Here is a 24,373-nt window from a genome sequence, read left to right as displayed (position 1 = left end):
GGCGTTGTTTTGGAAATGGAAGTCCATCTGCGGGCCAGCGGCATCGATCTCATGTACTGTGGTATGCCAATCCTAGTTGTTTGCACTGAATGTTGTTCCAATACCTCGATCTACCCCAAAATGGGTTTCCAGATCTGACCAGTATAGGGATCGTCTAGCAATCGGATGTCTATAGAGGTGATCCTTAGACTGGATCTATTCATCAGGCCTCAGATCAAGGGGAATGGTGCCCGAAAAGGCGATCGCTTGAACCGTTGAATGTCATGATCTGTGTCATAGTAATGCAGGTCTAAAAACTAACATGCAAAAACCTTGAAAATTTCTCCATGGCAATGAATGCATTTTCCCAATCCACGACTTCCATTTTTACTCGAGCCTGCACGCTCGCTGAGCTAGGCCGCAGATGTCCTCGCGTAAACCCTCACCATTCTCGCAGAGCTCATTCTCAATTGTTCAACATAGTTACTCAACGCTCTCTCTTACCTAGGGAGGTATTCATAATTATATACACATAAAATTACATGGAATATCACAAAGTGATATGAACTACGTAGAGTTCCAGCACACATAGTGCTAGGGAATAGATACCTGACCAGGGTACTCTAATTATGTGGGACTAAGGTGAACTCAATCTTTAGCCTCTTTAGGTAGCATCAAGATTTTAAGCTCTATCACGAACCAATGGATCTAGGTTTGTATCTAAGGTTAGAGCTCCAGGACCAATAACACCCTCCCTACTTCGGGATCTAGACATCAACACATAGGTTGGCCAGATGTCCTCCCAAGAGTTTTGTTATCACAAGATGATTCAACTCTCATTATGAAATAAATATGTAACATCAACAAAATCAAATCATGCTTATGAAATATTCAAACTTCTTATTTGGAAGAGATTTCATCAATACATCAGCTACATGTTCATCTATTAGAATATATTGTAGCTTCACAACCCCATTTTGTACCAAACTCCTAATGTAATAGTAATTATTATTGATATGCTTCATCCTAGCATGGAATATGGGCTCTTCAGGAAGTTGTTTTCATTATCACAATTTATCATTATAGGATCTAGAGGTTTTCCAAACAAATCTGACAAGAGTTTTCTTAACCAAACAACTTATTTTCCTACTTCACATGCAACAACATATTTTTCTTCAACACTACTTAATGCAACATGATCTTCTTTTCTACTCTTTCATGAAATCATTACACATTCCAAATTGAAACAACTATTGGTAGTGCCTATTCCATCAGTCTCACTAAAACCCTAATCATAATCGGTAAAACTTGTTAACTTAACTTCCTTTCCATCATAATTCATGCAATGTTGAATTGTTTAATGTAGGTATCTCAAGATATGCTTGGTAGCTATCCAATGGTCATGGCAAAACTCCAATTGAAATTGGCTAAGAACATTTACTTCAAAGAATATATTAGGTCTCATATTCATCGAGTACATCAAGGAGCCCACCAACTTATGATAGCTTGTAGGATTAGCGAGACCAGAGTCAGAGCCTCTCAACTTCTTGAGATTTGTGATCACGGGAGTAGTCACGAGCTTGGAATCCATCATACCAAAATTTTTTAACATCTTCATTATGTACTTACCTTGACCACCACATATCGAACCAGGTTTCTCCTAGACTTCCAACGGCCAAGTAATAGTGCATGAGTACCAAATATGTCATTTCAAATTTTGTTTCCATAATTTTCTTGCGTTCTTGAATTCTGCACTCCACACTTGTAATAAACAAATCATCCACATATAGCAGTATAACGACTCGTTCATTATTCACTATATTGATGTAGAATTTTTCATCGGAAAACATTTTGGCAAACCCAATCCTTAAGAGGTATGCATCCATCATTGCATACCAAGCCCTAGGAGCTTGCTTGAAGCCATATAGAGCTTTCTTGAGTGTGAAAAAATATGTATCCCTTATATTTATGTCAAAACCTTAAAGTTGTTCAATATATACTTCTTCATCAATGGTTCCATTTAGAAATGTTGTTTTTACATTCATTTGAAGGATATTCCATCCCATAGTAGTAGCAAGTGAAACAAAATATCGAATAGTAGTATACCTAGCAGTAGGGGCAAAGGTTTCCTTATAATTTATTCCTTCCTTTTGTGCGAAACCCCTTGCAACAAATATGGCTTTCTACTTTCTATTCTTCCATCAATGACATGTCTTATTTTGAAAATACATTTGGAAGTGACAACTGATTTATCATTAGTTCTAGGAACGATTTCCTAAAGCCCATTCTTCATCATGGATTGATATTCTTCCCATGCTGCTTTCTTCCATTCTTCTTGATGAGAAGATTTTTCAAAGGTAGTTGGTTCTTCTTTGATTAAATTCTTCATACATGTGGCACATGTATCTTGATTATCTCTTTCTTCTTTTTCTTTCTTTGAAAGTTCCTTTAGGTGCTCCATTTCCTTCAGCATATTCAAGGGTAGGTTTTAACCAATTCTACCCCTTCTTTGTTTTGAGAATGATTATAGGTTGAATAGGCTCACTTGGTCTATTTTCTTCTTCTTCTTGGTTTGTAGGTACCTTTCCATGATACTTTTCTTCTTCAAATAGTGGCACTTATTCTTCATTGGATTTGATTGGTATATCCTTCAATCTTTTGTAGGCATAATTTTCATCAAATATAACATCCTTGTTAGCTTTGATTTTTTTTCCTTCCATGCTATAGATTCGATAAGCCTTTTATGAAAAGATATAACCAATGAAGATACCTTTTTCACTTGTCTCTAGGAACATGGATGTATGTGGGACACCCAAAGATTCAAAGATGGTCTAGTGATGGTTTCTTCCCTGTGAATGCTTCTATCGATGTCATATTATCAAAAATTATATGCATAATTCTATTTTGTATATATACTATTGTCATGGTTTCTTCTCCCCATATAAATTTTTTTATATCTTGATCAAATATCATAGTCCTAGTGCATTCTTCAATGGTTCTATTATTTATTTATGCTACTCCATTCTGCTCGAGGTTGTAGGGAACAATGAGCTCCCTCTTTGTACCTTCTTCTTTACAATATGAAATCATTTATTTTGAATTTTATTCGCCTACATTATCATATCTAAAATTATGTATCTTTTTTTAAGATAATGTCTCAACTTCAGATTTAAATTCCTTTAAATTTTCAAATACTTCATATTTTGTCTTGAGAAGATAGAGTCGTGTATTTCTAGAGTGATCACCAATGAAGGTCACATAATAAATATGGACTCCAAGATATTTATTAGACATTGGCCCACACACATCGAAATGAATGAGGTCTAGTATTTCTTTAGACCTGGTATTACTGCTTATAAAATTTTTCCCATTATTCTTTCTGAAAGCACATCCCTTGCATACTCCTTCATGATCTTCCTTGATTTTGGTATGCCTTTTATGATTTGTCGAAGAGAGGGTATTATCTTGTAATTAATATGCCCATATCTTCTATGCCTACATTAGATAGGGTTGAGATCCATGTGAACTAGGGCTTGAGGAGATGGTTTTATAACTCTATATAGTCTTCCTTCACGAACACCAACAACCTTTACCTTTCCAATACTTTAATCCTTTCCCCAAACAAAAACTCTACCATCTACAAAACAAACCCTATCTCCTTTATGTGCTAAATAGAAAATGGAAAGTAAATTATTTTTCAAACATGGGACATAAACGATGTTGTTGGGGTGTAGCTCTACTCAACTTCCCACCTTCCATCTTCAATGATGTAGATCCAACGCCCTTGACTACTTAATCATTGTTGTCTCCTAACTCCACATTTTCCCATCATATGTCTTGAGGCTCTACTATCAATATCCATGCATTCTCATCATCAAGTGTACTTGTCACTGCAACCAAGAATCCTTCACTCTTGACTCTCCTAGTTATAATGTAGATGATTCTTCCAATCCAGCTTTATGTAATTCTCAAGATATTGACTCCCATATTCAAATAACTTGTCGTAGAGGGAGTAACATTTCCTTCCAAATGATAACCAACAAAGTGATCTTCAACTTTCTTTGACCTTAACTCTGATACCATTTTCAATGCTTATAGGAATTAGGGTTTGATTCCTCTTTGTTGATAATTACTTGTGAGTTATGTTGGCTTGTTTTAATTATTTATTAATTTATATTTCATCAAACAATTACCAAATTAAATTTATATGAATACCAAAAGAAAAAGAGACATGAGATGTAAGAATTCATCCAGAGAAAAACCCCTTCAAGGGGAAAACCCATTCCAACTCTTCCATTAGTGCGTTTAAGAATTTATGTGATTGCAACAATTTATTGATTTACAAGGATCATTAGTGGCAAATTGTCACCATGATCTACTAAGTAATGAACATAACACTGTGGTAGGTTATCGGGGAGGTTAATACTCAACCTAGCCTTGCATAGTGTCATATACAACCTCAAACATATGTAAAAAAATATATGTAATACTAGAAGCACAAACATGTGAGCAAGTTTTGTCATAAAACTGAAGCAACAAACTTTCAATATTAATCTCTATAGTAGGAAAATTTACAAACAATTTTCAGTGTTTTCGGCATCAAAATATGAACCTTTTACATTACAAATGGAACAATATATAGGAAAATCAATCTTCAAAATTGTTACAATATTCCTGGAATTAAAATATAAACAATGCACTAAAAACAAATAAAAATCTTAAAATACCTGCAACAAATCTGGAGATGTTTGCAAGAAATCATAAATTGATAGAGAGTCTTCCACCTCCAAATCTAGAAATTGGTTCACTGATGCTGATCCTTGGCCTCAAATATCGAATGGTTGAAGTCATACTATTCGCTGGAAATTTGCCAAGTACCCTTTAAAAGAGGGTCAATTCTGCCACTTTTCTTAAACAATTGTCTCTTTATGCTTTTTAGGAATATTTTATTCTTCACCACCTATTAACCTTCAATTGTTATTTTCTTGAAAAAATATTTGAATTAATGTTTCCATCCAAAGAACCACTCGTAAATAATTCTAGCTAGAAAATAACAAACAAATTTTAACAATTAATGTTCAATCATCAATATTTCTTAATGAGTAAAAGTTGCCTAAAAAATGCTCCTTGATTCCTTTTTATTGCTTGAAATCTTAAATTCTCAATTTGATACCTTAGATGGGAAAAAATGTTGTCAACTGCCTAGAATAATCTCTTAAATTCTGAAAGTAACTTCTTGGGTTTCTAAATTCTTCCTTTCCTGCTCAATTTTTTGCAAAATATTGTGATAAGAATAGTCAACAAAATAATGGAATCAATACTTAAACTTCAGACCTCTTCTTCAATGGACCCATTCTCCACTTCGGGTACACAACCAAAAATCCATTCTCATTGGATTTGGAAATAAGAATCCTCTAAGAAAGCGAGCAATAGACTTAATCAATATATGTCAATTCAGGATGATTTCCCCTTAATATAACTGAAAATAGTTTCATGATTACACCACTTTCTTTGACTGAACTGTTCAAATATATTCTTCCTTTTATACGACGGTTACAAGATTTTTTGTAACATTTGAGATCTCATCCATGTATATAATGATCTACTTACGCCCTCCATCTTCAACTGGATTTTCCTTTAATAATGAACTTCAAGACAGAAGAGAAAAGTTCCTTCAATTCATTATTTGTTTGATGTTCAAGCTTTCAAGATTCAAAGCACTACAGATAAAAAAACTAGTCCTTATCATTAGCACTGTCTTCGCACAGTTCCACCAAATCCATAAGTACCCTTACTTGATCATCCTTTTCAATAAATGCGGGAAAAATAAGTAAATTGATTACTAAATGATATTGATTATAGGAAATTACATGGCTCCTTCCATTACATATCCATAGCTTGGTTGTGGCTCAGCTCCTTGCACAATTGTCTAATTGTCATATTTGATAAAGCTGTAAAACTGGATTCTTGGAAAATCCCTTCATATGATAATGGTTTCTTTAGACAACTTTTATACAAAAGGATTCACTAAAATGTCCTTTATCACTGAAACTTGAATTCACACCATCACCAAATAGGAAAGCCTTCGTAGAAGATGACTGCAAGCCTGGAAAAGTTATAGATACTTTTGCAATACCCATTTTAGATAGTTTATTTCTTGAAAATTGATCATGTAATATAGGGACTCTATTAAAAATACGAAGATGGTACAAAACTGGATAGCTTCCAAACATGCTACAAAAATATGTGGAAATTACAACTCCTCTTTGTTTGATTTCAAGTCAAGGAATGGAAATGCACAACAAATTTAGTATTGTAAGAAAAATGAATATTTTTCCAGATTGTAGCCTATAGGATTAATTCTACAGTTGAGCATACATTTTCAATACATGCTTCTAGTATGACCCTCGAGTGGAAAACTATGCACCAAGAATAAAAATGAAATGGAAACACTCATCCTTTTAAAAATAAAATAGTCGAAGTCATTTCTGAAGCTTAATTAACTTCCGAACAAGTAATGGAAACTTTATCACCATCTTTGGTAGCTCGAACCAATTTTTCCTCAACCTCAGCTAGTTGCTCCATCTAGACTTTGCATTTGCATTCATTTCACTTTGTGCACCATATATCTATTGATACATCTTGTTATGTCTGCTTGCAATAGCTTTTATAGAGAGAAACTATTTTTTATATTAAATTCTCATATAATTTAACTGACTGGTCCCAATAAACCAACTTTGGAAATAGTGTGTCACATGATAGATTAGCAACTAGAAAAATAGTTTCCTCATTGTGATTCACCATATATATTTTATTACATTTCAACTTAAATGCTTTCTTCTCATGACTTTTTTTGTAAATTTGCTATTGATCCCAAATTTCTTTCTCGATTTTTTTTAATATTATCTTTGCAAACAACCCTCCAAAAATTTGCCTCAATTCTTTTTAATATCGTCTTTGCAAACAACCATCCAAAAATTTGGCTTGAACTCTAGGATGGTCTCTCTCTAAGAACATTGAGTCAACAAGAACGAAACAAATTATACACAATGTTTATATTATTTCTCACTAATTCAACTACATACCTGTAAATAAACCATTAGACGCATATTTTCTATAATAAGACTATTTTTGGGTTCCCTGGGAACATTGGATTCTCTACAATCTATTTAAGGACAATCTTAACTCTTTCATGGGTATAAAAACCGAGTAGGTATAGGAAAACATTTGCCTCTTCTTTTGTCAACTAAAATTTACCTGTTACCATAATTAAATTCGTATTGGTACAAACATGGTTAAAATCATATATCTGCCCAATAATAATTAAACTAGTTTTCTACTTCGTCACTATTTAAAAATTGATGCAACATTGTTATAGCTCACATCCTTTGATCCTAAATGTGAACGATCACCCAAGACTTTCCATTTCTCCATCACGAAAATTGAAAAATATACAATTGGAATAACACAATGGCCACTTAGAAAATGTGTTTCCATGTTTATCCCTATGCCATCATTAAAACTAGAGATAGATTGTGGTAGGGGTCCCTGGTGGTAACTAATTTTCGATGAGGTGGTGTCGTAATTCTCCACAGAATGCCCGGTGTAAAGAAGCGGTTTTAAAAATCAGCCGATTGCAAACCGATACTATCCATTAAACTTCATAAATTAAATGTGTCACACATTTAAACTGGAGCCATTGATGTATTAGCTCTAGTCTCCATCATTCAACATTTCCTCGACTTCATTCTTACAATAGGTCTTCGTGGAAGATGCCATTTCTGAAGTGTTGAAGCAACAAGAACGCTTTGGAGAGCTTAAATAAATTATGTATCTTTATATCTAATTTAACAGGTGCTCGATCCTTGTCCCAATGGCCTACATTCCCCACACAATTTCCTCTAACGCATTGTGCACAATATATATATCCCTCTTCCTTTGGCATTTCCTCTGTATAAAACTTGTTGTGCGTGTTTTATATACAACCATATATCCTATTGAAAATGAATGGATCAAAATTCACTTAACATTTGTTTTAGGTTCTCTCTTGACATCTAGAATTTATCTTTTGACGACTTACTACTGGCGTTAAATTTCATTTTCTGGCGTATGTTCTCCTTTGTTTTGTGTTCAAAAATATCCCATATGGAATAAGCTAAAGTATTTTTACCATTTTTATATAAACCATCACATTTGATCTATCTTGACATGTTATACAATGATAATGTTCCTGGTGGGATTGGCATTTAATATGTTGGTCTCTGACCTCAAATTTAGCCAGGAAACTAATTAACAACTTTTGTAAATTTTTCGTAACATTTCTTGGATAAGAAAACGTTACAATACAATATAAGCATAGAAAATTTTAGGGGCGAATCTTAATCCAAGGGTGAAATTTAAGGGGTTTTATATTTTGGAGGGGTGATTTTTTTATAATACACCTATTTTCTATAGTTAGCCCAACATTCATTTAAAAAATAATTATTTATTACATTTTAGCCTCTAAAAAAAGGTGGATAAACAATGCAAAGTCCAATTACCTTGGTTTGGGAGGTTGGATTTGCTTGCAATCACCCGATATCCTCGGTTGGATGTTGGATTTGGTTGCAATTGCCCTGATTTCCTCGTTTGCAAATTGAGGGCAAGGTTGAATTCGGCGCATTCGCCTATATAAATTTTATAGTCTCCATTCGCGAGTTTTACAAGGTCGTGACTCATTTAGCAAGAGACTTAGAGTCAATTGTTGCTAGTTGTGGCTTGTTTTCAAGCCTTTGTTCCAGCACCAATAGCTATAGTCTATGTAGTCGTAGAGGTAGAGGCAATGCCAGTAGTTGCAGAGGCAGAGGCTTTACCAATAGCACCGGGGTAGTGGGGTTATCACATCTCCATTCATGCAGGTCGTGACTCATTTTTGAGTCTTCGTTGGAGCACCAATAACTATGATTTGTCAGTCGATCTAGTGTAAGTAATCACATAGTCAGGGGCTTCACCAATAGCACCAGTGTAGTGGGTTATGCTTATGATTTTCTCTTGCCTTAGGTGGGATCGAGGTTGTGCATAAGAGCAAGTGAATTCATTGTTGTGGTGGGTTGCTTGCTACATTATTTCCTTTCAGTTGGCCTCTCAGTTTCACCCAACTTACCAATATCAGTCTCCATTCGTATAGGTATTTCCTAGCCCTTGTACTCAGTTAATTTTTTGTGGAAAAGATTCATTTTTTTAAGTAATTACTATTGGCTAATAATGTTAGGATATGAGCAGGAGTGCCCCCAGTGAGGGAAGTTGTAATTATTTTTTTTTAATTCAAGAAAAAAATTATATTTTTAAATAAATAAACCTACAATCGTAAACCTATAATATCAGGTGGGGGTTTGTTGTTATCAAATAATTGAAATGTGTCCCTTGTTGCCTATAAGTTATTCACCAAAAGTTAAAACCCATAGGATTGTGCATTTTTTTCTGCCTCACCCATCGTTCTCATCACTTGTTTCCCTTTGATGTTGATGTCGGGACTTGGGATTTGGTGGAGGTTACCATGCCCCCTGCGGTTTGCCCGCATATAATAGTGCGTGAGGGGTCTAGCCCCTATGAGTCTTCTCTTTTCTTACTGAAGAACTAACTGAAATGGCTTCATAGAGGATGGGCTTACGACTTTAAGAAAACAAGCTTCAGCCTTTTGATTTATAGATAAAGGTGGACCTTAAGAAATATATATGTTTTTTTACCATTTTCCATATTGTTAGTTCATCAACCTAGTTATATAACCCAGGTCTTAAACAAATCCTAGCATACATCATTTATCTGAGGAGGTCTTCTAAAATCATATTAACCTGTCATCAAATACAAACCCTGAGATATATTGACTCCTCAACAGATTCTGAATCTTAATAATATATTTTATTCAAGCTGAAATATGAGAGATGAAGGTATTATAGTCTTGTCAAACTAAAGCCCCTACATCCTCAAGATGTACCCTAACTGTCATACATAATCATACTAATAGTAACAGATTATGACTTTTTAGGATTTCAAAGAAATTGCTTTAATATTCTATACAGATGTAGGCATACGGAAAATTATTTGAAAACCTTGGTAGATTTTCTTAAGCTATCAAGCAAACCTTCAAACTTCTAATCAGGAAGTCTTCCATCTTTCATCTTCTGCCGCATACATCTTTCGATATGATTTACCAACGTTGTAAATCAGATATACATAATTTTGACAAATCTTACTCAAAGTCAAATCCTACGCAACACCAAGAACATCCACTCTCAACCTTGATGTGCATTATAATACCCTGCAATCATTATTTCACAACTGTTTATTTAGTAGTACTGACTCATTTATAGTGATTCTGATATATCTCAATGTCAAGTCTTCCATAATTCCCAGCCTTTACAAAAGGCATACAACACCCGCTCTCAACAAATCTAACTATTTGAAAGTGTTGTCAATAGAATATCTGTAGAAACAATTGAAGCGACCTTTCGATCTATTACTTTAGAGAGTGACTTGATATTTTAATCTCGAGAATGGATATATCAAGATTCAATACTATTAAGCCACCAATAAGTTATGGATGATCAAGTGAACAATGTAATCATCATAGTGTTCCAAGGGCGACCTCCACAAGATGAAAGTCTTTTGACAAATTCCCTCAGCTTACATTCTTTATATTTGAGCCACAAAGGTATTTCAACTAATAGAATTAGATCTTCAAATATTGACGCATTGCAAGGGTTTGATCAACTTAAACCTTATATGACTTTATGAACCCTTCTGTCATTTATCATCACCCTGAGGATTGTGCCACTTATTTTTACATCATATACTAGCAACTATAGGGTTTACTATCCTACAGACTTAACCTTGTCAACATCACTTCTATGCAAGGTTCTTCTTAGATTATAAGCCATATCTAGGAGGCATATCACAACTACTGATTCCAGGGCACTGCGCTAAAGCTGTATTATAGGAGCAAGTTGCCTTTGACTATATTGTAGTTCATACTGCTTCAAATAATAATCACAGGTGCGAGCTTGATTACTAGTAACTTAATGTCATCTGAATTATGTTATACTACAAGGTTACAATAATAAAAATATGTTATAGTTCAGAATTGTAGTCATTGTCATGGGATTGGTGGAGTATCATTGTCCATGTGTCATATCTTATGCATCATATAATATCCAATATGGAGTTTGAACAAACTATGTTACATATCAAGCTCTTGTGTAGACATAAGGAGTAACTATCATGCCACTGGAGAGATATGTAGAGATTCCTATCAACACCAAGCAAGCCAGAGCTTATAGAATGTGAATCACAAAATGTGAGTCATAGGAACAATGTAGGTCAAGGATCTTAGAGGGCCGAAATGCTTTTGTGGTGATGAACCAAGACAATTCCATTTATTCAAAATTGGACTATATGATGATAAAATATATGTATATATGGTTTGAGGATGAATCATTATACTTGGATCAGTGTATATATGATGCTACCATACATCATACTCAAATAATAGTGTTGGAATTATACTACCAATATTATAGAGGACACTTAAATGAGGTGAAGATATATAAATACTCTAACTCAATAATGCATATATCATATATATATATCCTAAAAGCATCTGAGAGATAGAGAGTGGTCCTGAAAACAATGCAAAAGAGTAGAGTCAACATAGTATAGACCTGTAATTAATACAAAGGAGTATAGTCCATTTCAGGATTCCATATCACTATGCGCTATGCCAAGAATTGCAAAACTGTGCCTTCATCTTAAGAGCTAAAATGAGCTAAACCTCAAGGCCTCTTCAAATCAAACCTACTGAAATATTCTGTCAGCGTAGGGAGGGAAACTTATATTTTGAGCCCAATAGAACGAGTTTCTGAACAATAAACTTGGCTTTGTGTGGGCTATTCAACAACCCTTTGGTTTTCCAGATCAGGGTTTGAACGCCCCTGTAAAGTCTTCATTCTCATTTTATAGGATTTCGACCTAGTCTACCCAGAATTTGACAAAGAGCTCGATCTTAGAACAGTGGTGTTCTTCTTTCCTTGCAAGGGAAGAATTGTCACCAAATCTTTTAGTAATTGATTTTATTCTTTCTTGGGTTTGACCTCTCCTAAGCTGTGATACCATGTTAATTTTGAGTTAAAATGTTATTTTCCTAGGTTAGCTACTTCAATATTCCATATTAGCCCATTCGTTATTCCCATTAGAAAACACAAGATTATTATCATATTGACAGTAACTGAAGAATGAACATATACAAAAAATGCATAAGACAAGCCAACACAATAGGACAAAATAATATGGCTCAAGCCAGGGAAAAACCACAAGATGGGAAAAATCCTTGATCAATTATTCTTATTATTAATATCAAATGTTCAATAGAGGTTTCTATAGGGATTAATGCACTAGTGATTGTGGTGCAAATACCCTCAATGATCTTCCTGAGATCCTTGGTATACAGATCATATTACCTACAACTGGCACAAAGATACATGCATATATTTGTATCAAGAAACGATAATCAAAGTAAGCAGGAAGATTGTTACCTCAGATATGGGTGCAGTGTTGTTGGAGAACTCAAATATTAGAGCAGAAGACATCTCAGCTAGCTCCTAGATCAATACCTACACATAGAAAAGATGACGAGTAATATCAAAACATATAACTTTGATAATCAATAAAAGAATACATAGGGATATCTAACTACACATACCTAAGCTACTAATAATCAATAGTGTTGCATAAACATGTAAATAAATCACAATAATAATGTCATGGAGTAGACAACACAACTGCAAGCCTATATTAATGATAGGAAAGAGTGATCACAACCATTAGTTGCATGAAGCTTCCGAGATGCCTCCAGCTCCTCTCTCTCTCTCTCTTCTTAACCTCTTGATCAGCCAATGTCCAATGCAAATCTTCGACAATCAATAGGAAATCCTTTCAATACTTTTGACCTCTGTCAAAATGCCCCAATCCTGAAATATATAGCATGGGAGGATAAGCCTTGCCAATTGCTTCATGAGCTTTTTTAGGCAAAATCTGGTATGTTTCCATGCTTTATCGCTCTTTCCCTATTTGTTAGAATGCGTTAGGAATTGTAATTCCTCAAATAGGTTGAATATGGATGTTTCCCTACTTTATGGGCTAGCATATGAGTGAAAATTGGGATATTATTTCGTCAACCCACTCCTTTGACCTCCAGAAACTCACTAACGCACATGATTCATGGCTAGGAAGCTTTATAAAGCACCTTGCTAGTTCTTGGGGAGTGTTAGCTTGGAAAATAAGCCTATGAAATTGTTCAATATTTTAGTCATCTTTTCTTTCTCCTCTGAGCTTATGTGGAGGTCATTTTCCTGTATAACAGATCCCCCCTAAAGTGTGAGATCAAAGGTGAAGATGATGGCCGAAATACTTTATAAGTGTTGTGTTTGGAAAAAAGAGAGAGTGGATCAGAGCTTGGGGACTATGAGAAATGTGATACAACCACATATATCTAAAATCTAAAATCATATCCTAACTCGGGCATTCCCATGATCAATAGCTATGTCAGAGTGATTTCTCAATAAAGAGATATGACGATCGTGTCCACTAATAAGCACAATGTGGAACTTGTGTCATAATAGGATCATCTTGACAAGTTGTCTCCAAAAACTGATATACGCAGCTTGGAGAGGAAACTAGGCTAAGTGATGTAATCCTCTGCCCAAGGTCTTGATTGTCGCTTCGTCTTAACAACATATTTCAACACATGTGAATAAAGGCATTGAGGTTGAACTTGTATGAAATTGTCTGATTACCAAGCAATAATGAGAATTGTTAACAGACTTGAGGGTGGCCACTGATAATTATGATGGTCTCCAATATGTGTAGTACAATTGGGTGAGTGTGAATAATGTTTTTGTCCTATAACATTCATAGAATCATTCAACTAGGAGCCAATAATGAAAACCCCTGATCAAACAAAAGGTAACCTGCCACTAATGTTTGCAAGTTCCAAGGATGTAATGTGTTTCTGGATCTCATTAGCGGAATTTTGAGGTCTAAAATGGGCCTCCTAAGAAAAATGTACAACACAAATAAACTTTATTAGAACCAATAGGATTCAATATTATTATGTCAACCACGGGGATGATTCACCATTTTTGGAGTAAAAAAGTAAAAATATTAAAAAATAATAAAATAATAAAACTACTTTTTCGACTCTAATTTTCAACTTATCTCCCTAAGGTTTACTCAAATTTTGTGTGGAAGTGCTTGTTGAGTGCAAAATTTAATTCCTCTTCTAAGGAGTACCCGTATTGCATACTCTCGATGGACCCTGCTACACGAAAAATTAGATATACATGAAAAGACGTGATTACAATCATGTTTTTCATGCATTTATGATTTTTTGTGTAGAAGAGTCCATCGAAAGTATGAAACATGGGTTCTGTTTGGATGAGGAATCAAAGTATGCATCCAACGAGTGTTTTTGCTCAAAATTTGAGTAAATTTATAGGGAGATAAGTTGAAAATACGAGTTGAAAAAATAGTTTTTTCCTTTTTTCCCTCTAAATTTTGATGATGTAATCTAATCTTATTTTATTATTTTCACTATTATTTTAGAGTTTCCTTAGGAGGCCCATTTTAGAGCTCAAAAATCTACTAATGACTTCCTAGATAAAGTGTTGAAGTCCATAGGAAGAGACCTGTCAAAAGGTAGGAAATAATGTGTCCTACATCAGTCGAGACGAAACGAGACAAGAATGATTGTTTTTTGAAGAATAGTTTGGGCATTGTGTCAAATCGACGGAGGGCATGATGGAAGTATATGTTTTATGGTTTGATAGAGGAAACATAGGATAAAGGGATCCCTTGAACAATAGAAGGCATGACACAAAGGTTTTAACTAGGCAATGCTAGACTCACGAACACCAAAGAGTGTCAGGATACAAATATGCAAGAACATCAGGGTATATAGACTAAACAAATAGGATGTTAAGGTTCATTTTGGGAGGCTGAAAAAAGGAGGTTTTGTTGAGGGAGTGCCATGTTCAAGGGAATGATTGCTGCCAAAAAAGTGTTTCCAAAATACTGACATAAAGCAATTGTGCTGTCCAATTTCCCCATCTGATTAAATTTAATGAGTCCTGTCAAAATTGGAAACCAGGGCAAAACTTCATGTGGGTCATCTTATTCATGGCTAATAATATTTTTATTAGATTCCTCTCGTCGAGAGGTGTAGGATTGATATAAATATCATCCAATTCTGATAAGTATTCATGGAGATATGAGTTTATTTTGATTATGGAATTATTATCAAGCCGACCTACAACTCATGTAGGCTCAGAAGCCCAACAATCGCATCTATTCACCCACCAACGTTGTGTACAAATATAAGAGGAATTTTCCTCATTTGGAATCACTCTCATCTCATCACATCTCTCTCTCTCTACTGCGCAGATATGAGTCTCTTCTCTACTGCACTGAAATGGGTCTCTCTCTCTCACACATGTGAAGCCGAAAGCTGTTGAATTTGAAGTTGCAACTGCAGAAGTAAAGATTGACTTGCGTGGCCTAGAAGATCTCCCATTTGGAACTATTCTGTAGGTTCATATGAACCTCCTTTGAAAGCCGCAACTTTTGGAGGTGGAATGAAGTCAATCCGACGAACGGTTTGCAAGATATCGACTACCCTAGTTTGAAGCCGGAAACTGCTGAAACTGAAGCTGCAACTGCAGAAGTAAAGATTGACTTGCGTGGCCTAGAATATCTCCTCATATAAATTGCGTTGTAGGTTCATCTGAACCTCCTCTAGAAGCCGAAACTTTTGGTGGTGGAATGAAGTCAATCCGACTGTCGGTTTGTGAGATATGGTCTGCCCTAGTTTAATAATGAAGCCGCTAATGTTGATGCTACTGATCTAGGGTTTGCTACTGCTGATATGAATCAGATTTATTGTACTATTTTTCTCTGCTGAATTATTGAAGATAAAAGAAGATTTGATCAAAGGGTTTCCCCACACATTGTGGGGTTTGTCCCTGGCTAGCCGCCACATCTTGTGTCTCTTGTCTTGGCTTGTTTTCTGTCGATCGTTTAATGTTCTATCTGCACTTTACTTTATGTACATGTGATTGCTAATCGGTGGAATATAATAAGAAAAAGAAGTAAACTGTTACAAGCATAGAACATACCATAACTTAACATGGTATCAGAGCCGAGGTGAAGACAAAGCCCGAGCAAGAGCAAGAGCAATCATTGAAGAGAAGATTGGCAAGGCCATCCTAAAAGAACTATGGGGTCCTCAACACTCTTTCCTGTCGAAGACAAGCTCCGTGATAAAGCTGACTATCACGGATGGAAGATGTCTATCGATCTAACCCTTGAAGATCGAGGAGTGCTGGACCATGTAAGAGGCAATATTGTTGAGCCTTCATCAAATGCATCTGCTGCTGCCTGGAACAAATGGAAAAATGGAGAAGTCAAAACAAAGAAGATCATCTGGGACTCTATCGACAAGCACTTGGTGGCCTACATCTCTGATCTAGACACCTCCAAGGAAATCTATGACAGACTGGTGAGTTTATTTAAATTTAATGATGCAAATCAAGTTTTGTTTCTTAGAAATAAGTTGAGGTAAATCAAGAAGGGTAAAGATGAAAGTATGCAAGCATACTTCTTAAGAATCACCGAGATCAAGAACGATCTCCTATCTATTGGGGAAACCATTACTGATAGAGAAATGGCACTCACAACTCTTGGAGGATTACCATCTGAATGGTATGTGTTCAGGACTACTCTTCTAAACAATAATGTAATTCCTAGTTTCGAGGAATTAATGGCTAGATGCATTCAAGAACAAACAAGGGTAGAAGAGCAGGAAATGCCCTTGCCTAAAGGTCCTCCTGCTGCTTTTTCTTCTCATGCTAAGAAAAGAAATAATTCTGGGTCTAAATCGAAAAGAAAGGCTGGATTTAAGGGTGGAAGAAAAGGACGATGTTTCATTTTCAATAAAGCAGGTCACTATGCAAGGGAATGCCCTGATAGAAAGGACTCTCACCGTGACGATGATCAAAATCCCTCTCATGGTAATCGAAGGAATGGAAAATTCGACAACAAAGGAAAAAGGAATGCGGGAAATCAAGGAAGAGGGCAACCATTCAAGAAGGCTAGAAATTCCAAGTATGAATCTAACACTGTTGACGATAAGCAGGCTGAATATTATCTACCAGCTGCTCTATCTACCTCCGCTCCTTCAGACTCAATGAGAATTTGGCTCATTGATAGTGGTACCTCAAGACACTTCACTGGTTACAAAGAAGTACTCTATAATCTCGTAGAGAAAGAAACTAACCTGGAAATTGTCCTTGGAGATGACATGAAATACCAAGTGAAAGGTGTAGGCAATGTTTCTCTTAAACTGAATCAAGGTAATGTGATTCACTTACAACATGTATTATATGTACCTGATCTCAAAAAGAACCTGGTATCCATCTCGGCAATGGAAGACAAAGGCTATAAGGTAATCTTCAGCGATGGTAAGGTACGCATATGGAAAAATAATGTTAAAGATGCTTTCACTCTTGGGTTTCGAGTTGATTCTTTATATCAAGTCGGTGGAAGTCTGCTAGGTGTCATGTTCTGTGATACATCGCTTCAGTCTGAACTTTGGCATCGGAGGTTTTCCCACCTTCATTACAAATCTCTACCCGATCTAACACAGATGGTAACAGGGATGCCTGAATTTCAAGTAAAGAAAGAAGGTGTATGTTCGGGATGTGCCGAAGGAAAGCTCAAAAGGGGACCATTCCCTTCAAGTCAAAGCAAGACCTCCGATATATTACAACTAGTTCACTCACACATATCAGGTATGATGCCTGTGAAATCCTTGGGAGGATACTCATATTATCTCACTTTTACAGATGACCATTCTCGAAAGACCTGGATATACTTCTTGAAAAAGAAGGATGAAGTGTTCCCTTGGTTTCGACACTTCAAAGCCCTAATCGAGAATCAAACCGAAAAGAAGATCAAGATCTTAAGAACTGACAATGGGACTGAATATGAATCTAATGAGTTCCATGATTTTTGTAAAGAGGCTGGCATCAAGAGGGAGACTACTACACCATTTACTCCTGAACAAAATGGTGTGGCAGAAAGGAAGAACTGCACAATTATGGAAGCTGTCCGGGCCATGCTACATGATCAAAGTCTTCCTAAGTTTCTATGGGCTGAAGCTGCAAACACTGCCGTATATGTACAAAATTGATGCCCTCATCAAGCATTGGGTTCCAAGACTCCTGAAGAAAAATTCACCGGTAAGAAACCTGATGTTTCTCATTTTAAAATTTTTGGAAGCCCTGTATACTTTCATGTGCCTAAAGAGAAAAGAAATAAATTGGGAGCATCTAGAAAGAAGGGAATTTTCGTGGGCTATGGTGAAAATACTAAAGGCTATAGAATCTATGTAGCCAGTCAAAGGGAAGTCATAATTAGTCATGATGTCACCTTTGACGAAGATATGGCTCTCAGCAAGGTGATCAATCTTTCGACTTTGAGGAGCTCTCAAGAAGCCGACACCAGGGAACTGAAAGAAAAGGATGATGAATCAATGCCTGATGTAGAAGAACCCATGGATCCGTTTGATCCTCCTCCATATGAGCCTTCCTCTTCTAGGAAGAGGCCTTCATGGCTTAAGGGGTTACTTGATGATGCTGAAGGACATGCTGCACCGCGAGTAACCTTTCGTGAAAGTAAGAAACCTAATAGGTGTCAAGGATACCTAACCATCATGAGCACGATCATACAAAATGAGCCTTCGTCATTCTCAGATGCCGTCAAGAATCAAGTATGGAAGGATGCTATGACCGAACAATATGAGTCTATCATAAAGAATGATGTTTGGGAAGTAGTTCCCAGACCCCAGGACAAGACTGTTGTTACTTCCAAATGGCTTTACAAGATAAGGCATGCAGCAGATGGAAGCACGGAAAAGTATAAGGCTCGTTTTCTTGCGAGTAACCTTTCGTGAAAGTAAGAAACCTAATAGGTGTCAAGGATACCTAACCATCATGAGCACGATCATACAAAATGAGCCTTCGTCATTCTCAGATGCCGTCAAGAATCAAGAATGGAAGGATGCTATGACCGAACAATATGAGTCTATCATAAAGAATGATGTTTGGGAAGTAGTTCCCAGACCCCAGGACAAGACTGTTGTTACTTCCAAATGGCTTTACAAGATAAAGCATGCAGCAGATGGAAGCACGGAAAAGTATAAGGCTCGTTTTGTTTCTCCCAAAAGGAAGGTATAGAATATGATGAGATATTTGCACCTGTTGCCAGATATACGACAATCCACTCGATCATAGCCCTTGCCGCTTCACAAGGATGGAACCTACATCAGATGGATGTCAAGATTGCATTCTTGCATGGCTCAATCAAAGAAGAGGTCTACGTGGAGCAACCCGAAGGATTTGAGATTTATGATCAAAAATCTCATGTATGCAGGTTGAAGAAAGCTCTCTATGGGCTGAAGCAAGCACCCCGAGCATGGTATGAGAGGATCGGTAGCTACTTGATGAAGCTGGGATTCACTAGGAATGAAGCCGATCCTAACCTTTAGTTTAAGGTTGAAGATGACAAGCCTCTCATGCTGGTGTTGTATGTGGATGACCTCTTTCTAATAGGTGCAAACCCTCTCATTCACAAATGTAAGAGGGAGCTGGCCTCTGAATTTGAAATGAAACACCTAGGACTGATGCACTACTTCCTAGGACTTGAAGTGTGGCAAAATCCAGGAGAAATTTTCCTATCTCAAGGAAAATATGTGGTGAAGATATTGGAAAGATTTGGAATGGTGGACAGCAAACCTGTAACTACTCCGATGGAGCTTGACTTCAAGAAGTTAAGCGGTAGTGTTGCTGGACCTGTTTTACGAAACGCTACCGAGTATCGGCAACTCGTCGGAGCATTAATGTTCTTAGTGAACTCCCGTCCAGATATATGCTTTGCAGTCAACACGTTGAGCCAGCATATGGTTGAACCCCACCACATACACTAGATTGGTGCCAAGAATCTGCTCAGATATCTTCATGGCACTATCACTTATGGGTTAAGATACATTGCCAGAGATGTGAGACTATTTGGATACGCAGATGCTGACTGGGCAGGCAATGTGGAGGACCGTAAGAGCACTTCCGGGTGTTGTTTCTCCTTGGGATTGCTTCGATATCCTCGATGAGCAGGAAACAAAAGTCGGTGGCTTTGAGCACCACCGAAGCAGAGTATATTGCTACTAGCATGGCTTCTTGTGAGGCAGTTTGGTTGCGAAAGCTCTTCAGTGAGTTGTTTGGATTCACATTGGATACCACTGTGATCCTTTGTGACAACCAAAGTGGAATTCGTTTGTCAGAGAATCCTGTATTCCATGATCGCTCCAAGCATATTGATATCAGATACCATTATATTCGAGATATGGTGCAACGGGGAGCTATAAGGCTCCATCATATCAGTACAGAAGAACAGGTCGCCGACATTCTGACAAAACCCCTTGGGAAAGTAAAATTTCTGACTTTCCGTGAACAACTTGGAGTTGTTCAAAGACCCTCCAATTAGGGTCATGTATGATGCATTGAGCTCTGAGAGCTCCAGGGGGGTGCGGGGTGCTTCTTGGAGCAGCATATGACCACAGGATTATTCACTATCCCCTGGTGGTATACATGTACACCCCGTGGCGACATAGTAGCAGGATTGATGTGTTCTCCTGTGAGGCCTGGATTGATGTGTTCTCCATGGCAATTGTAGCAGGATTGATGTGTTATCCTGTGAGGCCTCGATTGATGTGTTCTCCATGGCAATTGTAGCAGGATTGATGTGTTCTCCTGTCGAGGCATCCTACCCATGCAGTCTGGGACTCACGGGAAGTACCTCTCATCTGATCAATGAGCAGGGAAATGAAGTTAGGGACTATAGTAGTACCGATGGATGCATCGTTGTAACTACCGTACTCCCTACGCTAGGATGACCTCCATTGATCTGGGATCAATGATACTGGTCTGGGACCACTGGTAGGAGTTGTACCATACTATGACGCTGACTTCGGGTCGGTTGAGACTGGTCTGGGATCAGTGGTACATACTCTGAGACTGACTTTGAGTCAGTGGAGGATGATATTGGTCTGGGACCATTGGAGTTGTACTCACTATTACGCTGACTTTGGGTTGGTTGAGACTGGTCTGGGACTAGTGGTACATACTCTGAGACTGACTTTGAGTCAGTATGATACATCCTCGATTATTTCTTCTTCTTCATAATTCAGACAAAAGCAGAGTAGAACAGAACAATGCAAGAGCAGAGCAGAATAGAACAAAACAGTACAGATCAGTGCACGGCAGAACAAGACAAAGCAGATCAGGCAAAATATAGCAGAGCAGGGCAAGGGTCAGGCTGTACAAGGCAGTGCATTTGATGGATGAATAGTGACGACCGATAGACAGATTGCAGATGAAGTTCTCCATGGTTGAGAGGGAGTGTTAAAATTGGAAACCAGGGAAAAACTTCATGTGGGTCATCTCATTCATGGCTAATAATATTTTTATTAGATTCCTCTCGCCGAGAGGTGTAGGATTGATATAAAGATCATCCAATTCCGATAAGTATTCATGGAGATATGAATTTATTTTGATTATGGAATTATTATCAAGCCGACCTACAACTCATGTAGGCTCAAAAGCCCAACAGTCGCATCTATTCACCCACCAACGTTGTGTATAAATATAAGAGGACTTTTCCTCATTTGGACTCACTCTCATCTCATCACATCTCTCTCTCTACTGCGCAGATATGAGTCTCTTCTCTACTGCGCTGAAATGGGTCTCTCTCTCTCACACATGTGAAGCCGTAAGCTGTTGAACATGAAGCTGCAACTGCAGAAGTAAATATTGACTCGCATGGCCTAGAAGATCCCCTCTTTGGAACTGCGTTGTAGGTTCATCTGAACCTCCTTTAAAAGCCACAACTTTTGGTGGTGGAATGAAGTCAATCCGACGAACGGTTTGCAAGATATCGACTGCCCTAGTTTGAAGCCAGAAACTGCTGAAACTGAAGCTGCAACTGCAGAAGTAAAGATTGACTTGCGTGGCCTAGAAGATCTCCTCATCTGAACTACGCTATAGGTTCATATGAACCTCCTCTCGAAGCCGAAACTTTTGGTGGTGGAATGAAGTCATTCCGACTGTCGGTTTGTGAGATATGGTCTGCCCTAGTTTGATAATGAAGCCACTAATGCTGATGCTACTCATCTAGGGTTTGCTACTGCTAATATGAATAAGATTTATTGTACTATTTCTCTCTGCTGAATTATTGAAGATAAAAGAATATTTGATCAAAGGGTTTCCCCACACATTGTGGGGTTTGTCCCTGGCTAGCCGCCACATCTTGTGTCTCTTGTCTTGGCTTGTTTTTTGTCGATCGTTTAATGTTCTATCTGCACTTTACTTTATGTACATGTGATGCTAATCAGTGGAATATAATAAGAAAAATAAGTAAAGCGTTATAAGCATAGAACATACCATAACTTAACAAGTCCAGACAGGTAAACTCGGTGGTCTTTTCATATTTACAGAGTCTAAAAAGATCATAAAGAGTGACTCCAGGGGGATCCCTTTGCCATAGTTGTTAATCGGGTGCGACAAATGTTTAATAGTATACCCGACATGGTTCCTTTTCCATAAGTTAGTCTACTGAGTCCAAATAAAGTGACAAACCTATGCTAATAGATGTTTTCCTCATTTTATTATGAGTACGACGGGATGGAGTAAACTCGATATTCGTCATGAAATTTTAATTAGTCACACGATGACAAACTCAATAGATATTCATTAACTTCTAATGAGTCAAATGAAGAAAACTTGATGTATATTTTTCAATTTAATGAGCAAGGAAAAAGATATAATAAAACTGTTCAAGCCTTAATGAGTTCGAAGAAGGGAAAAACTCAGGGATTTTTCAATTTAAGAGAGAGAAAGAGTCCAAAAAAAGAAGGCACTCATATCGTCATCGTAGGAGTATTACGAGCTTGGTGATGAAAAACTCAGGGACTTTTCAGTTCAAGAGCTATAAAAGATCCCATAAAAGAAAGCACTCATAGTGAGTCGAACATGGTTTTTTCTACAATGTTGCCCTGAAACCCCTTCATCAAAGCATGAGTAATATGGCATATGAAAAACAACATTGGAAATGAAAAACTTTAATTTCAATGACTAAATAAGGTGATTCATACCTCGAGAGTTACTATAAGGAGATTTTGGAGTCCCCATTTTCACCATTTGACTGTTGTGAGAGTGAAAGAGGAGTAGATCTTTCCTCGGCGATTACCAGCAATCGAGGCAACCATTTGCCATACCATTCATTCCACATAGATTTCCAAACCTTTCTCTTGCATTATTTAACCTTTTTCAGCTGCATTAGGGGTGTAGTTTTTCAGATTGGGGAAGCCTAGCTCATACTATGCACCTAATGCTCTCGTCTAGGTCTAAAGGAGTGTTAAACACATTTCATAACCTGTAGGGGTATGTTAGCACGCCTTGTGGGCCCTAAGGGGGACATTAGGTAGCATGGGTGCACTTCCAAACCCCAACATATGAATTGTTTGTCATTTATCCATCATTTTCACTATTTTTTAGTTGTTTTTATGTAGTTTTGGAGCCATAATCATGAGTCTGAAGAGAGAAGGAGCTCATGATAGCCAAGAACTACAGATGCTGAATGATTCAATATGCATACTTGCACTGCAAATATGTGGCTTGATTAAGTATGCAAGGCTTGACCTAATGAACGGTCAGGAATAACTTCTAAGTTGGATAATTGGGATGAACACAAAGGTGTGTTCCAGATCTAGGATCACAAGCTCTCGATTGATAGAGATGATATCTATTTTTGATGGGTTTTTTGTGTAAGGGCGCACATGAAAACTTGATTGGGGGCAGGATAGATCCTTTGTCCACCCTCGAGTTGGTCCAAACTTACTGTAGGTCTGAAAAAAGCTTAGTGAGCAACATGGTCCCCATTGAGCGGATCAAGTCAACGTCCATGAGGGCCATTTTGTGGATGATCGTACACTTTGTGGGGTCGAAGAGTCCTCATGTAGCTACGAAGGCCCAATTTTTACTTGTTGTTGACTGTGTAAAACCTCAAATATTCAATTAGTGTGAGGCAGTTCTTCATCATCTAAAGGCACAGTTCACATCCTACAAGACTTGTACCCAAATGAAATTTGGGTATGGTACTCTCATTGTGTCCTTCTTTCTTGAGAGAGTACCTTTGATGAGACCACGAATGAGTGTGGGTTAGGATGATCCTAGCAAGCCAAGGCAAGGGCAATGGT

This window comes from Pinus tabuliformis, chromosome 6 (genome assembly GCF_031772625.1).
Source record: "Pinus tabuliformis cultivar Carrire ecotype Pingquan chromosome 6, CPIR1, whole genome shotgun sequence".
NCBI lineage: Eukaryota > Viridiplantae > Streptophyta > Pinopsida > Pinales > Pinaceae > Pinus > Pinus tabuliformis.
Note: the sequence above shows the minus strand (reverse complement) of the source record.